Genomic DNA, 18,358 nt, shown 5'->3' on the forward strand with positions numbered 1-18,358 from the left:
CTACATCACACAACCGCACTCGGCTGCTACTACTGACCGACCGCTCTGCATGACGACTATTAGCGTACTGCACGCGACGACTACTGACAGAGTACAGCCCTCAACTACACAGACTGACTGACTGACTGAGAACCGCTCGCAACACTCGCGCAGTCCAGCGCAAACTCTCTGGTCACAGATGCTACAATGTCTCGCCATCGCTACTATGTTACATACGTGTTTCAGTGTCTTTTTCATTGGGGTAACGATCTTTGGCTCTTTTTATTCTGAATACAGGGCCAAAGGTCAACGGCTGCTGCCCTTATACAATTTATCAGGTTTCATTATGTCTGTTGCAATGTTACATACGGTTCACTCTTTCATTAATATTATCGTTGGGTTTGTTTTGTAGGGACGTTAACATTCTGGCACATTTTTATTATCATCGGACTCTCTGCTATTTGTGCAGGGAGGTTATACCTGGGTCCATTTCCATTTACATTTTAATATTGATAGACTTTTTGTTTTCTTTTTTGTTTCTTGTTGTTTTTCCTTCTTTTTTTTTGTTGTTTTTTTTCTTTTGTTTTGTTTTTCCCGCTCTCACCACCACCGCCGCATCACGCCTTCCGTTTTCTTGGTTTCTTTTCTGTGCTTCAACATCACCGCGCCCCATTTCCACACCACAGCCATCAGCCTCCAAGACGGGCGGGCGCAGTGTGCCATTTCCGGCGCACAAGCACACCCGTACGGTACTCTCCTCGCCCCCACGCCACCAACAACACAGCGACCACGCGGCTTTCAGGCACGGCACGGCACGGCACCGGCGAAATGCGCCGCCCCCGCCCCTCCGCGCATCCGTCCGTCTCGCCACGTTCACTGACAACCACAACACAACACCGCTCCCCTCCCTGGCAACTCACATTGTTTTTCTCCTCCTCTTTTGCACAAACCACAACGCCGAGCACAGGCGCAAGCCACCCACACCGCGCCCCTCCCCGTCCCGTCTTTGGCCGCCGCTCCTCGTTTGCCCCCTCCCATCTCCCGAAATGCCATGCCAGCAGCGTTACGCATGCCCCTCCCCTGTCCACACAACACTACCGCCTAACGAACAGCCTTTTCCGGGCCACATGCAGGGCACGCCCACCTCCAAACGCTGCCAATTCACGGACGCACACACACACTCACTTTCTCGACACCTTTCTGTACGGAGGGTGCGTCATCTCGACCGTGACAGAGTGACGGCAACTATCGACGATCCATTTCCCCCCACTGGTAAAACATGTCCACTAACACCTACATACATCATTCAAGTACACAGACAATAGCATACACACAATGGGAGGGCACACGAACATGGACGGCACGGCACTGTCATACACTCTTCCTCAGAACCATATCAACAAACGTTACGTACATCCGGGAAAGCGAAAGCGAACGCGAAAGCGAAAGCGAAAGCAAAGGCAAAGCCCAATGCAGCCGTCAAAGGTAACGTTCACCACGGCAGACACTTGCAGCCGCGCCGCCGTTAAACGCATTTCAGTGCGGCTCCAATACGCCTCCGACACGGGAACGTTCCGTTGCTCTACGAATGCGTTTCTCCCCTTTTTCCCTTCCTCTCTCTTTTGCCCCCCCTCCTTGCACTCTTGCCTCATTCCTCACGTTCTGCCCAGACATTCGACCGATCAACGTCAACCTTTCGTTACCGTTCTCAGCGCGACGGTGTACAACAGTATGACGGGTGTGCCCAAGACTTCGGTTCAGTTGCGTGACGCCGGTCTATCGCGCCGATCGACAGTTACTCAGGGGGCGACGGATCGGACCACGTCACCGACACACAAAACACTTTCAAACAAACAAATACATACCGGATGGACACAGACAAACACGTGTACAGACATTCGCCAAACAAACGACCACCGCCGCCGCCGCCGTCGTCGTCTAGCGTGCATCTTGAATGACGACATCGGTGTGCGTGCGTCGTACGCAATCAGTCAGACACGGCTATCAAACATCAGAGTCGAATGGTACATCATCGTGCGTGTCGCCGTACACGTACAGTACAATACAACAACAATGCGTCTTAATGGCACGTTCATTTCAACGTCACTCACACACCTCCACGCTGCAGTTACGTCGCACCATTGTCAAACTCGGCGTACAGCAAAGGGAATAGTGGGCGGCAAAAAAACAAAACAAAAACATTTCACATTTCACCCTCGCCATGTATGATGTGCAAAAAAACAAACCCGCAAACGGCCGTCGTTACGGTGACACAAAAGTCGCCGATCGCACTGTCCCCCCTCGCAGACGGGTAACACACACACACACCCCAACAACACCAATGGGTCAAAAACCACGCCAACGAGGCGTGCCACCATTCCACGCCACGGCGACCAACCTCGTGGCCGTACCCCGCGCAACACGCTTTGACGCGCCCCCCCACCCACAATCAAAATGCACACATACATCACAGCCGTCCACACACACAAACAACAACAACAATTCCGCCCTTCCCGCAAAAGGCAAGTTGGTGGCCCTGAAAAGGGCCGTTTTGCCGCTCTCGCAACGGAGGAGCCTTCTCCATCCTTCCTTCCATTCCAGAGCCACCTCCTTACTTGGAGCTCGTGTACTTGGTCACCGCCTTCGTGCCCTCGCTCACGGCGTGCTTGGCCAGCTCGCCAGGCAGCAACAGCCGCACAGCGGTCTGGATCTCGCGGGACGTGATGGTCGAGCGCTTGTTGTAGTGCGCCAGGCGAGAAGCCTCGGCCGCAATGCGCTCGAAAATGTCGTTCACGAAGCTGTTCATGATGCTCATCGCCTTCGACGAGATGCCCGTGTCAGGGTGCACCTGCTTCAGCACCTTGTAGATGTAGATGGCATAGCTCTCCTTCCTCTTGCGCTTCTTCTTCTTGTCGCCCTTCGAAATGTTCTTCTGCGCCTTGCCAGCCTTCTTGGCGGCCTTCCCGCTAGTCTTGGGCGGCATCTCGAACCAACGTACGGCAGCAGCAACACCAGTAGCAAGCGCTCCGCTCTAGTCAGCGTCTCCCCACACAGTGGCACCCGCCGCCAGCCGCCGCCGCACCTTTACCAGCTCGCCCTGTTGCGGCCGCCGACCAATGGGGCGCGCGCGCAACCGGCCGCCGCACCCGAGCCCATAAAGCACCCCCACCCCGGCTGCGCCGGCACTCGCTGAGTGGCAGTCAAGGGTTGAGCTTGCTCCTCTTACTCGCTTACTGTAAGCCATAGGCCCCCGCTTGCACGGGTGACAATCCAGGTGCTTCTTCGGCTTCGCTTTTATTAAAGCGTTGACGGGTGCACACGTCGAAGCGCAGCACGGTCAGGCTGCACGATGAGCAAATTGTCGTGTGCGGTTTCAATCTGCGGTGACGATTCGGGGTCCCAGCAGCTCGCTGCTGGCGGCGTCGATGTCGTCTCCTCGATGTCGCGGGCCGCTTTTCCGGGCGGTTCGGGTACTTCTGCTGCCGCAGAGCCATGCTCTGCTCCCCCGAGTGTTAGGGACTCTGCAGGTCAGGGCCTGGTCACTGGCCAGTGTCCCGCGCCTGCCAATTTGTTAGGGCCAAGCACAGCCGCCGGAAACCTAACGGTGTCGGCAACGAAGGCGGCGTCTGGCATACCCAAGGCAGCCCTCGACTTTGCTTCCACTTCCGCCCCCAATGAGATCAATAGGGCGCCTAACGCCGTCAAACAACAAACCAGCACTACTTCTTTCATTGTCAGTATGAGCAGCGCCACTAATTCCCCAAATCCAGACGTTGACAGACTACTACTAGAAAACGCACAGAATAACCTCCTCCCTTATCTTGCGTCCCGCAGGCGTGAAAAAGGGAATCGTCTCCCAGTAAAAATTCTTCCGAAACCCTCCTCCAAAGCCCAACCCAAACCAACCCGGAAAACCACCCCCAACCTCAAATCCACCCTCCCACCTTCCCCTAAAGTTAAACTTTCCAGGACCCAGAAAAAGAACCGAGGCAGGCGTAAAAACCTCGTAAAGCGACTCAAAGCTTCCAGCCAATCTCCGGAAGCTGAGAACAAACAAAAGGAACACGATTCCGAATCAGATAACCCTCTGGTTATCGATGAGTCCAGGCAGGAGGAGCAGGAAAACGAGATCAGGGAAACCGCTACTAGCGGCGAAGGTGACGGCTTTCAAATAGCCAGAAAAACCATCCGCCAACCCACACCCCCGCCGGCCACGGAGGCGGCACCAACATCTAACCGTTTTTCCGCCATAGACGACGAACCCGCGACCATTGATGCGCCACCCCAACAACCAGTGGGCTCGCAGAAACGAGCATACCTCCCCCCAATCGTCGCTGAACTTGATAGGGACTACAAAGAGCTTTACGATCTAGTGAAGAGCTCAGTAGGTGATAGATTCAAAGCCAAACCGGCAGGGGGCGACAAAATAAAGCTCACCCTCCACTCCATGGACGAATACATGGCGGTAAAACAACTCCTGAGTGATAAGAAAATACCGCACTATACTTTCCCGACTGAACGGATCAGGAACTTAAATATAGTAATACGCGACCTACCGCGCAAACTGTCGCCCACAGCAATAAAAGAAGACCTGATCCGTCAAAATTTCGATGTTAAGACGGTCACACAAATGAAACCACCTGGTTCTAACACCAAGTGGCCCCTATACCTCGCCGTAATGCCAGACACACCGATAAACAAAAAGCCTATGAGGAGTGTCCTGCAAATACCTGTAACGACCGAGCTACTGAAAAAGAAAAATCGGTCACAACAATGTTTTAGGTGTCAGGGACTGGGACATGTGGCCTCACACTGCGACATGCCTGTACGTTGCAGGAAGTGTGCGGAGGGACATGACTCCAGGACCTGTCAAATAAAAATAGACGACCCTAGAATAAAGTGTGCGCTATGCGGCGAAGGGCACACCGCCAGCTACCTGGGATGCAGGGTTCATAAGAACTTCGCCCAACGCTACCGAGGCACGAATGCACCTCCAAACAAACCACAAGCTAAACCCCCAAACCGACCTGAAATCACAAGACGAGATAGGCCGGCCTACAGAAGCAAATCCCGGGAGGTGACGGCCGCCGCGACGTTCGCAAACATCGCGGCCGACACTGAGGCGCGCAGTAGTGCTCCTCTGGCGGCCGCGGTGGGACCGGAATCTTGCGGCCGTCGCTCCCCGGAAACAACCCAGGACACTCCTCCCCCTGACCAGATCCCTAACGACGGAGAATGCCCTAGGGAAGTCCTAACCCTTGCCCCAAAGACCAGTTTGCGGCGGGTGGAGGGCGCGGGCTGTCAGACCGATGGCAGACATCCTGTCACCCAAAGTCTGAGCGAAGCTGCCCCCTCGCCTGCCACAGACGATCCTGTGCTGGGAGTCATGTCCCAAACTCTGAATCTTCTCGCACAGATGATGCGGGAAATTCAGCAGCAAAATGCGCAGATCCTCGCCGCCCTACAAGCAGCAGTTAAGCAGTCGCATCCCTCAGCGACTTCCCAAGTAACTACAACAGCCAAACATGGATAGACGCCCCCATATTCAAGGTCTGAAAATGTGCGTCTTTAACGCAGACGGCATCTTCAACCAAGTCATGGAGTTCCGAGAGCTCATGAAGGAGCTTAACATCGACGTTTGCATGATGTCCGAAACACACCTAAAACCGGGAGTAAAAGCGGCAGTCCCAAACTATAACAGTTACAGACGTGACAGGCCAACCGCAGGAGGCGGGGTGGCCATATACGTAAAGAGAGGGATCCCCCACCACCAGATATTCCCCCCAGCTACCCGCTCGTTAGAAACGGTAGCTGTGGAAATAGCCACAGTTACAGGCCCCCTCACAGTCGTTGCAGCTTACCGCCAACCGACCCCAACTTTTGATGAGGACGACATTCCCGCACTTGCACAAATCAGAGGCAAGCTCCTAATAGGAGGAGACCTCAATGCAAAACATGCAGACTGGCATTCTAGAGTCACGACCAGAGCCGGTCGTCAGCTGCAACGACTCTCGCGAGACCACCAGTTCGACGTCTGGGGCCCAGAAGAGCCGACACACTTCCCTAAAAACGGAGGCCGGCCAGACGTCCTCGACATAGCTCTCACAAGGAGAATAACAGGCTTTGTGACTGCGAGAACAATAAATAGAATGTCCTCCGATCACAACCCAGTTATAATCGAGGTCGACGTGGGAGAAAGGGTAGCTCTCCCACAACACCAGGTGTCGTATAAGCACACGAACTGGGAGCACTTTCAGGTAAATGTCGCGTCTGAAATAGCTCGCGCCCCGCCTCCAACTGCAAATACTGCAGAACAGGCGCTTAAAGACCTCACCAACACGATCCTGCAGGCTGCTGAGGAGGCCACACCCCGGCAGCGGGAAGGCCCTCCTCCTCAAATACAACTCCCGGAGCACCTGCTTGCGCAAATTAGGCACAAAAACAGGGTCGCAAAAGAATGGAAAATAACAAGAAATCCGGCAACTAGGAGGCTGCTCAACCGTCTACAGAGAGAGTTGAAAGTAGCACTCAATGAGCACCGCAACCAGCAATGGTCTGCCCGCCTATCAGCCCTCAAAGTAGACGACAACAGCCTATGGCAAGCTACCAAGCAATTCACACGTACACGCGCGCGTATGCCACCTCTGCACGGCGAGCGTGGAAGCCTTGTCTTCAGCCCTGTCGACAAGGCCAACGCGCTCGCCGACTCGTTCGAACAACAGTTTCAACCAGCAGAGGCGCAGGACGAGGACCACGAAATCATAGTCCGTCAGCAGCTTGCAGTATTCCTTGCAGCTGAAGACGACGAGAATGAACACACTCCACTTTTCGCCCCAGAAGACGTGGCAAAAGTCATTAGGTCCCTGCCCAACAAAAAGGCCCCAGGCCACGACCGGCTCACAAACCAGTTAGTTAAGAACCTCCCGCCACTGGCAATCACACACATCGCGAACGTCTTCAACGAGATTACTCGATCCCGCGAGTTTCCAGCGTGCTGGAAACACGCGGAGGTGGTCGCGATAGCTAAACCCGGTAAGAACCCATTATTCCCACAGCACTACAGACCGATTAGTCTTCTGCCCACTCTCAGTAAAATCTACGAGCGCCTCCTAATCACACCTATTGAGCAACACATCTCCAGAGAGCAAGTTCTGCCTGATTTCCAGTTTGGATTCAGGCAGAAACACTCCGCCCCCCAACAGATCATGAGAGTTGTTGAAGCAGCCACCGAGGCCTTCAACCGCAGAAGCTACTGTGGGATAGTGCTACTTGATGTAGCCAAGGCCTTCGATTCCGTATGGCACAATGGGTTATTGTACAAACTATACACACAAGGCTTCCCCGGGACGATAGTAAAGCTACTGAAAAGCTATCTCTCGAATAGGACATTTTCCGTCAGGGTTGACAACTCCCTGTCAACAAAAAGACGCATACGTGCAGGGGTGCCCCAGGGATCGGTGCTAGGGCCTGTCCTGTACAGCCTGTACACGGCAGACACACCCACCTCACCCCTGGTGCACACTGCACAATATGCAGATGATACAGCATTTTTCACCCGCAACCCAAACAGGGATCTGGTCACAAGACGCCTCCAAAGAGTTCTCAACGCCACAGAGGAATGGTCCAAAAGGTGGCGAATCACAATTAACAGCGGGAAAACCCAGGCAATTGTGATTACGCGCCGATTAGGACCGCGAGGACCACGCAGGCGACCACCCTTAAATCTAAGATTAAACGGCCAAGAACTGCCTTGGCGAAACACCGCAAAGTATCTAGGGGTGACCCTAGATAAGAGGCTGACATGGCAGGCGCACATCGACGACCTGCGCCGCCGAGCCAGCGCTCGCTTGAGCGTACTATATCCGGTCCTTAATACTGGTAGTGGGCTCACAGCAGACCTAGGAGTACGCATCTACTGCACCCTCATACGCCCCATAATGGAATACGCGTGCCCAGTATGGGGCTATGCGGCCAAGACGCACGTACTCAAACTCCAAAGGGTACAAAATAGGGCCCTCAAACGAGCCTTACACCTCCCCTCCCGATTCCCCACAGACGACCTTCACGCGTCTGCAGACGTAGTACGACTTCAACAACGTTTTGTTGACCTAGCTAAAGCATTCTACGAAACAGCTAGCAGGTCAACAAACCCCCTCATTAACTCACTGGGTCAATACGACCCCACCATCAAGCGCCATAAAACACCCAGGTCAATATTCTTTGACTGAACACACAATCGCCCTCCATCACATCACCCTCTCTCACCCCCATCAATTCACCATCATCATCATCACCCACAAATCGCCACAGATCAGGCAGCACAAGTTAAAGTAACAAACATGCACATAACCATACAAGACATACCACAAAAGTAAAGACACAACAATACAACCACACATTTCCCAATTGAAGTAAATGTCCGAGGACAAAAACTTCACCTCTAGTCACCCTCAAAGTCAGGGTACAAAATGTGCGAGCGGCGGCTGCGCCGGCACGCACTCCGCTGCTCGACTCGCTGCCGCTCGCACCGGTCGTTTTCGTTTCCGTTTCGTGTGCACCGTCGCTAGCCCATCGCCATGTCCGGACGCGGAAAGGGAGGCAAAGTCAAGGGCAAGTCAAAGTCCCGCTCAAGCAGGGCTGGGCTCCAGTTCCCGGTCGGCAGAATCCACCGCCTCCTGCGCAAGGGAAACTACGCAGAGCGCGTCGGCGCCGGGGCGCCCGTCTACCTCGCCGCCGTCATGGAGTACCTCGCGGCTGAGGTGCTCGAGCTGGCCGGAAACGCGGCCCGCGACAACAAGAAGACGCGCATCATCCCGCGCCACCTGCAGCTTGCCATCCGCAACGACGAGGAGCTCAACAAGCTCCTGTCGGGCGTCACCATCGCACAGGGTGGTGTCCTGCCCAACATCCAGGCCGTCCTGCTGCCAAAGAAGACCGAGAAGAAGGCCTAAAGGAGGCCAGGCAATCGCAGCCGCCGCGTGCTCCCCTGCACGCAACGCGCTTTGCCGGCTCGGCCCACAACAATCGGCCCTTTTCAGGGCCACCACACAAACCTACGTCCAAAGCAAAATTTCAGTCGTCCTCGCCGCACCTTGTTTTGTTTTAACTTTGCACCGTCACAGCACAGCCGCCGCCGGCGCACGTCCGCCATCTTGTCGTCCACACAGCCCGTGTGGCCCAAAACACACACACACACACACACACATTTTGCACGGTCGCAGTCGCCTTCCAAACCGACAACGGCAGCAATAATGACCATTGTTAAAGGGAGGCGTGTCGACACACCGCCCTCCACTCCCGCGCGCAACGGCCGTCGACACGAACGAAACAGCTGATCCGGCCGCCTATGCCCACACGCCTTGCCTCGGAAACCCCAACGCCGCCGCCGCAAACAAACACACAGAGCCAAACCACGCAAGCAAATAATCACCGCCTCTCGCACAACAACACACAGCCCGCCATCTCCGTCGCGATCGATACAAAGACACACAATAACAAACACACAAACGAAGCAGCTCCACACACAGCCAGCCACATGACACGTTTCCTTTCCTTCTCCCCTCCCAGTCACATCACGTCGCTCAAACGGAAAGAAAGAAACAAACAAACAAACAACACAGCGCACACACGCAGCAACAACAACACAGACTCTTTCGCACTTTTCAACTTCCGAACAGTGTGGTGGCCCTGAAAAGGGCCGTTTTCTAGTCTCTCCCACCCACAAGCACGGCCGCGGGAAGGCCAGCGCCCGCTGCGACGCAGCCTAACCGCCGAAACCGTACAGGGTGCGCCCCTGCCTCTTCAGGGCGTACACCACGTCCATGGCCGTCACAGTCTTGCGCTTGGCGTGCTCAGTGTACGTCACCGCGTCGCGGATCACGTTCTCCAGGAACACCTTCAGCACCCCGCGGGTCTCCTCGTAGATCAGACCAGAGATGCGCTTCACGCCGCCCCTGCGAGCCAGGCGGCGGATGGCGGGCTTCGTGATGCCCTGGATGTTGTCGCGCAACACCTTGCGGTGCCGCTTGGCGCCACCCTTGCCGAGCCCCTTTCCTCCCTTGCCGCGGCCTGTCATCCTTCCTTCCTCGGGCAAAGCAAAACGTGCACAAACAGCAGCTGCAGCGGCTGGCGAGTCGGCTACGGTCTGCGCCCAGCGCGCCCGCCGCCCCCCTATATAGACTCTGGCCCGCCCTCCCCCCACCACGCGCAACCGAGGGCATATAAGCGCAGCACGGAGGCGCGCGGGCCCGTTGTCAAGGCAGCACCGGACGCCGCGCCGCACCTAACCTCCACGCACGCCGCTCCGCTACCGCTACCGCTACCGCTACCGCCATGGCCCGCACAAAGCAAACGGCCCGCAAGTCCACCGGCGGAAAGGCGCCGCGCAAACAGCTCGCCACCAAGGCGGCGAGGAAGAGCGCGCCCGCCACCGGAGGCGTCAAGAAGCCCCACCGCTACAGGCCGGGCACCGTCGCCCTGCGAGAAATCAGGCGCTACCAGAAGAGCACAGAGCTGCTCATCCGCAAGCTGCCATTCCAGCGCCTAGTGCGCGAGATCGCCCAGGACTTCAAGACCGACCTGCGCTTCCAGAGCTCCGCAGTCATGGCCCTGCAGGAGGCCAGCGAGGCCTACCTCGTCGGCCTCTTCGAAGACACCAACCTGTGCGCAATCCACGCCAAGCGCGTCACCATCATGCCCAAGGACATCCAGCTCGCGCGCCGCATCCGCGGCGAGCGCGCCTAAACCGCGCCGCGGCACCGCACCGCACCGCACCGCACAAACAAAAACGGCCCTTTTCAGGGCCACTAACATCTCTCCGTCGCGAGCAAACTTTGTCGGTCGCCTGCCTCTCGCCCCGCAACCCAAAAACAAAAAAAAACCACCACTTCCCGTCCGTCCGCCACACCCGCTCACTCTGCCTGCCTGCTAGCAGCGCGCAACAATCACACATCATCCCTCCCCGGCGCTCAAAGCGCACAATACCCAACGGCCGACGTCACACCGCACGGGTGGCTGGCCGGCCGCCGCTTTCGTTTCGAAAACAAAAAAAACCCGCACTCCACTCCGACGGCCAACGGCCAGGCAGGCGCGCGCGCTCGCTCGCTCTACGCGCCACCGAAATCCCCGCCGACTCCTTCCACATCTCAACGTGCCCCCCGTTGCAAAACATAACACACACACACACACACACAAAGGAACAAAACAAAACAAAGACCAGACACGACTCGACAAGACAGACATCCGAGACGAACGAACGCAGGCAAGCCAACCAACGTATTCAAACAAAACAACGTGACAGAAAAACCAACCGTCGGCCGCCGCCACAAACACGGCGACAATCAACCACGACAACAACAACAACAACACCGCTTACCGCTACCGCCGCCCACACCCGCCACCGACCCCCGCAATCCAACCACCACGGCACGCAAACAGCATCCCCACGGGCATACAGAAACGCCAGACAGACACCCACACCAAACGCAACACGACAATCAAAACCTTCCCCGACGTGCTTTGATGGCCCTGAGAAGGGCCGTTTTGGGCCGCGCGTCTCTTGCGCGCCACTAGACGACGACGGGGGGTGGGGACGACGGAGTCAAGCGCCAAACCCTTCCTTTCTCCCATCTCTTTCTCCTCTACTCTACTTCTTCTTCTTGGGCGAAGCCTTCGCCTTAGACGGCGTCGTCGCCTTCTTCGGGCGCGGCGCCTTCGGCTTCTTCGTCGGAACCTTGGCGGCCTTCTTCGCCTTCGACGGCGACTTGGCCTTGGCCGGCTTGGCCGCAGCCGCCTTCTTCGCACCCGCGGGCGCGGCCGACGCCGCAGACGCCTTCTTGGCGGCGCCCGCCTTCCGACCGGTCGCCGCCTTCACGCCACCAGCCTTCTTTGCGCCGGCCGCACGGGCGCCCTTCTTCTCCTTGCTGGCCGGAGCGGCGCGCTTCTTCTTGGCACCGCCAGCACGAGCCTTGCCGCCCTCGGCCGCCCCCCCGCCGCCGGCGCCGGCAAGCTTGAACGAGCCGGACGCGCCCTTCCCCTTCGTCTGCACCAGCTCGCCCGCCACGACGGCCGACTTGAGGTACTTCTTGATAAACGGCGCCAGCTTCTCCGCGTCCAGCTTGTAGTGCGCGGCTATGTACTTCTTGATCGCCTGCAGCGACGACCCGCCGCGCTCCTTCAGACTCTTGATGGCGGCCGTCACCATCTCAGAGGTGCGCGGGTGCGCAGGCTTGGCGCGCGGCTTCTTCGCAGACGACGCAGACTTGGCCTTCTTCGTAGTGCCGGTGGCGGCGGGTGCCGCAGCAGTCTCGTTCGTAGCCGCCTGATCTGCCATTTCGACGACGCGCGTAACACACAGCGAGAGCGAGCGGGACGGCAGGCAGGCACGCAAGCACAGCACAGCAGCAGAGCAGAGAATCACAAGGCCCAGCCAGTGTCGCGGGCGGGCGCGGACGGCCGAGAGAGCGGCCGCCACTCTGCGCGCCGCCGCGCCGCGCCTCCCGCGCTTGCTACCGCCCAACGTCCGACAGCCTGTGCGGAGCAGCCCCAAACCTGCGCCACAACCGCCCGCGCCTTTCAAACCACCGAGGATGGGGCTACACACAGCCACACCACAGTCGCCAACCAGTCGCCACGGCAGCGCCGCAAACCACGGCCAAACTGCAGCTACCGCGCGCTACAGCCTGGGTCGGCCCGCCGAGAATCGCCGCCCCCGCCCAAATGCCGCCCCCACAGCCCCAGCCGACGACCCGCCACAATGGCCAAACCTTCGGCAAAACTCCCACACCGTCGCCGCGGCAGCCCGGCCAGCGCGGCCGGCGCCACAGCCACACAAGCCGAGGCGTGCGGCGATGACGGCCGTGCAAACGCGCCTCCGCCGCCCCATCGCCTTCCGTCGCCCTCCCGCCGTTTCCCGATCGGCCCGCAGCCGTCGGGCCACATCGCGCGCCGTCCTCCTCCTCTCGCCCGCCAACATTCACAGCCGTTTCTCAACAATTGCCCGCCGCAAACGGACGCCGCCTGCGCAACAGGCGCCGCCGCCCCTCGCCGCTTCCGACCCAACCCCTCGACCGAGGCAAACCGCAATCCGAATCTACAGACCAACCCAATCTGCCGTCAAGCACACACGACAGCCGACCTTACACGTTACGCGTTACACATTACGTTTACACGTCTACGTTAGGTTAGGTTAGGTTAGGTGGACGTGGGTTAGGTTAAGGGGACTTGGGTTAGGTTAAGCGTCAAACTTAGGTTAAGCATTCAAACACGTCAGGCGTCAGAGGTTAGGTTGGGTTAGGTTAGGTTAGGTTAGGTTAGGTTAGGTTAGGTTACACGTTAGGTTAAGGGGTCAGTGCTAGGTTAAGAAGCGTCAAACGTAGGTTAAAAAAGCGTTCAAAAACGTGAGGCGTGAGCCGGACAGCTTACCTTACGTAGACGTTAGGGGCTCACAGGCTGAGCTCACCTCGCCACACCACAGGTTAGGTTCGGTTCGGTTCGCTCGGCTCAGCGTAAAGCGCCGAGGTCAGGGTTACGTTCGTTCACCTTCGGGCGCCACACTTTCGGTTGAAAGGTCGCGACGGGACGACGTCGGCAGGCACGCCGCAAACGAACAAAAACGTACAGACGACGTCGGAAACCGCCGACAGACGGGGGAGCAGCACGACCACGACCAGACACCGAGCGCGAACGAGACACACGCGAACCACCCCCACCGGCCAAAGGGCACCACACAACAACCCAGAGCACCACGTGTCGACACCAGAGCAACCCGCCGCTCACGCGACATGGCTGGCACCGAAGGGCAACCGCCCGCAACTGCGCTTTCCGCGCCGGCCCGGATGCACGTCGTGCTACAACAACACCACTACCGTACACAGCCGCTGTTCACAACATCACTATCAATGGCGCGCCCGCGGCTCGCCGCCGTCGCCGTCGCAGTCGCAGCCCCAACGCCAGCACTTTTGCACCACCATTCACACGCACCGCAACACAGCTCGCCGACACAGCCGAACAAAACAAACACCACACAACAACAGCAACAACGCCGCCGCCTCTACTTGTGCCGGCGACCCACCCCGCCGATGGCGCACCTTTCGCCAGCCGGCAATCGACACACACGCACCCACCCACCGGGGCCCAGTGCAAAAAAAAAAAAAAAAAAAAAAAAAAAAAAAAACAAAAACACACAAAAACAAAAAAACCAAACAACACAAACGACACGGGAAGCGCACACCGCCACTTCGCGCGCACGCCACCAACCAGTCGTCGTCTCAAAATAACAAACACAAACAAAATAAACTAACAACTAGGGCAACACAAAACAAAAACGCCTCGCACGAACCGCCCACAAAAAGGACAAGCACACGCACAGCCTCTGCTGACGACCACGACGCAGCGGCACGCTGCTCCTGTCCCGCGCCCCGCGCCCCACTCGATTCACAACTCACGCGACACCGTCAACGACGGGCTCGCTTCCCGCAACCTACCACCTTTCCGCCACGACGCACAGCCCCAGCCCCACCCGACGACGCCCGTGGCAACGACTGCACTTTCACCACCGCCTCCCCCTTCCCCCCCAAAACACACACACACACACACAGCCAGCCAAAAACGCACTCGCGACCCACACATGCACGTGCATCGGCACACGCCAACCAGTCAACGTCGACAACCACACGCAAGGCTCGAAACGAAACCGGCGTCCTTCCACGTTGCCATCAAGCTACGCGACACAAGACACAAGGAACCAACACAACAGCCGGCCCCACTAATTCCCACTCTCACGCCGCAAAAAGCACACCGAAACCGCCAAACGCACGCACATTCCCCTTCGCACTGACACCACCGACCGGCTCGCTACCACACACCTCTCGGCAGCCGTTTCACGCCAATTCGCCACACCGCCCACACAGTCGACAAGCGCCCGCCCTGTACGGCACACGCAACGACGCAGCGCAGCAAAGGGCGCCCGCAACACATACCTCTCCGCCGCCCGACGCGCCAACCGCCACACCACACCGCCAGCCACTCGCAAATTGTGCACTGCCACCAGCCACACGTCCAACACGCCGCGCCGCCTCCGGCCACCCGCCAGGGGGCGCTCACGTCCGCGACAACAGCGCGGCCCGCCGGGCCGGGCCGAACCGAACCGAGCCGCCGCTGCTCTGCACTCGGCACGGCCACACCCTGCTGCAGACCGGGCTCGTCCCTCTGTACGCGTCTGCCTGCGCATCAACACAACACGACCTTTTTCTTTTTTTCCTCTCTACCGCCATCCCTTCTTCTCGCGTTTTACTCGTTGTTGCAGCAGCGGCGCACACCTACACATCCACAGCCCCAGCCGAGCCGGCCTCACCTCAGGGCCCGCCGCCAGCGTCTCCTCCTCGGGCACAGGTGCGGTGCTGTGGCCGCCCATCCAACCGCATTGCTGGCCGTCCAGCCACCAGGCGTTCCCACTGCCGCGAGCCACGCCGCGCACCGACCCTGCTGCAGAAAACGAAGCATAGCCAGAGACCGACCGATACACAAAGCAAGCCGTCGCCTCGCCTCTTGTCCTTCCTGCCTTCCTTCCGCCCCCGCCCTTCTCACACCACCGCCTCTCCACTTTCGCCCCCCCCCCCCTCCTTTTTTTTTTTTTGTTTTCTTCTTTCTTTCTTTCTTTCTTTGGCCCTCTCTCCTTCCCGCCATGGCGGTTACGGCACCGCCTGCAGCGGCAGATTTTTTGCGCCCACACGCCTACTCCTACCACCATTAACCTTGCCCTGCCCTGCCCATCAACGTCGCAGTCGAACCGACGCTTGCCAACACACTGCCCACGTTCCTTTCTCTTTTCGGCCTACGCCCATTACGCGCCGCCGCCACAGCACCTTCCCTTCCCACAACACACCGACGTCATCACACGCACCCAAAACAGGGGCCACGACCGTGTTCCTCGCCCACTCCCATCCCGCACGGTACGCACATTCCCAACTACTACCGCGCACCCTCCCTTTCCAATCTGTGTGTCTCTGTGTCTGTGTCCTGTCCGCGCGTGACGCCTCTCAACATCCGCCGTCCCCCGTCCCGTTTTCGCCCCCATGCCGTCGTCGCGCCGCCTCCTCCCCGTCCACCGCCGCCCCTGTCCGCCCCGCACCACACCATACACCGCTGCTTGTCCCGGCCGTTGCCACCAAAGGCGCCGACCGCAAACGCGCCACGCCGCAGCCCCCGTGCGTCTCGCGCTCGCTTGCATCTCCGTGCCGACGCTGCCTCTCTTCCCACTCGCACTCGACCTCGACAACACAGTCTTTGGCTCCGCCACTGCGTGTTCCGGTGGTACGCACGCTGCACCACGTATGTATTCATTACCAGAGCGATGGCGAGGCATGACAGCATCTCTGTCTGACCAGAGAGTTCTTTATCGCTGCTAGTCGGCGCTTGGACCGCGCCAGACGACAGTAGTTGCACGCACCGGGTCGCCAGGAACAGTTGTTATATATATTGTAGCGCGAGTCGGGAGAGGTAGTAGTCGGTCGACAGTAGTAGCGGGTGGACGGTTGTACTGAGCGGGCGTCGGCGGCGTGCTCTGCTCGTCTCGCGACTCTGGTCACGGTTCGGGACGATGTATAGTATATTGTGTTATAATCAAAAGGTGGTGTGACGCTGCATTGCGCAAATCTGATAACGTATGTTCATTGTACTTATTTTGTTCAACAACAAAAGCCCCACTATTACTTTTTTTCTAAAGTAACTTTTGTCTCTTAACGAAAAACATTCACTTTTTAAAGACTACTTCCTATGGCATTTCCCTCCAAGGAGTGCAATTAATTACCAGCCAGCACTCATTCATTGCACACAGCTGTGTAAGGGGTATCTACAATTGAGGAGCGGATATAAATGCAATTTTTTGTTTTTTTTTGTTTTTTGTTTTGTGTGTGTGTGTGTTGTAACCTCCCAGCAATATTTAAAATAATGGACAATGTTATTTACGGATGCTAATGGACATTGCGCTAATTGTAACCTCGCCCACAATGAGAGGTATTGAAAATGGCAACAAAAATGTGCAATTCGCAATCTGACTCAAATATAAAGTCTTCACACAACATTTACAAAAGTCCGTTCAGTGACAAGAAACTTCAATTAAACCGAAATATCGGTCTTTGGCCCTGTGCAAAACAATCAGAATTAAAAGTCTTACCTCCGAATAAATGGATGTCACATTTCTGCTCTGGTTGTTGCGCAGCGCTTGGAGGAACTGCATTGCAAATAATAATATTCTCTTTCTTTGTGATTTTAGTGACATTTTTCTTCAAAGAAGTGGAACGAACTCTTTAGTTCAATAAAAGATTAAATGTTTGAAAAATGCTTTTGAAATAAAAATTATTATTGGGGAACTTGTTGGAGAATAATTACAATAAATACAATTTCTCATTATCTAACGATTATATCAATTAACAGTATACCTTATTCACCATCTTGACCAGTGTTGCCGACCGCCTACATCACACAACCGCACTCGGCTGCTACTACTGACCGACCGCTCTGCATGACGACTATTAGCGTACTGCACGCGACGACTACTGACAGAGTACAGCCCTCAACTACACAGACTGACTGACTGACTGAGAACCGCTCGCAACACTCGCGCAGTCCAGCGCAAACTCTCTGGTCACAGATGCTACAATGTCTCGCCATCGCTACTATGTTACATACGTGTTTCAGTGTCTTTTTCATTGGGGTAACGATCTTTGGCTCTTTTTATTCTGAATACAGGGCCAAAGGTCAACGGCTGCTGCCCTTATACAATTTATCAGGTTTCATTATGTCTGTTGCAATGTTACATACGGTTCACTCTTTCATTAATATTATCGTTGGGTTTGTTTTGTAGGGACGTTAACATTCTGGCACATTTTTATTATCATCGGACTCTCTGCTATTTGTGCAGGGAGGTTATACCTGGGTCCATTTCCATTTACATTTTAATATTGATAGACTTTTTGTTTTCTTTTTTGTTTCTTGTTGTTTTTCCTTCTTTTTTTTTGTTGTTTTTTTTCTTTTGTTTTGTTTTTCCCGCTCTCACCACCACCGCCGCATCACGCCTTCCGTTTTCTTGGTTTCTTTTCTGTGCTTCAACATCACCGCGCCCCATTTCCACACCACAGCCATCAGCCTCCAAGACGGGCGGGCGCAGTGTGCCATTTCCGGCGCACAAGCACACCCGTACGGTACTCTCCTCGCCCCCACGCCACCAACAACACAGCGACCACGCGGCTTTCAGGCACGGCACGGCACGGCACCGGCGAAATGCGCCGCCCCCGCCCCTCCGCGCATCCGTCCGTCTCGCCACGTTCACTGACAACCACAACACAACACCGCTCCCCTCCCTGGCAACTCACATTGTTTT

The sequence above is a fragment of the Schistocerca americana genome, unplaced genomic scaffold, assembly GCF_021461395.2.
Source record: "Schistocerca americana isolate TAMUIC-IGC-003095 unplaced genomic scaffold, iqSchAmer2.1 HiC_scaffold_132, whole genome shotgun sequence".
NCBI lineage: Eukaryota > Metazoa > Arthropoda > Insecta > Orthoptera > Acrididae > Schistocerca > Schistocerca americana.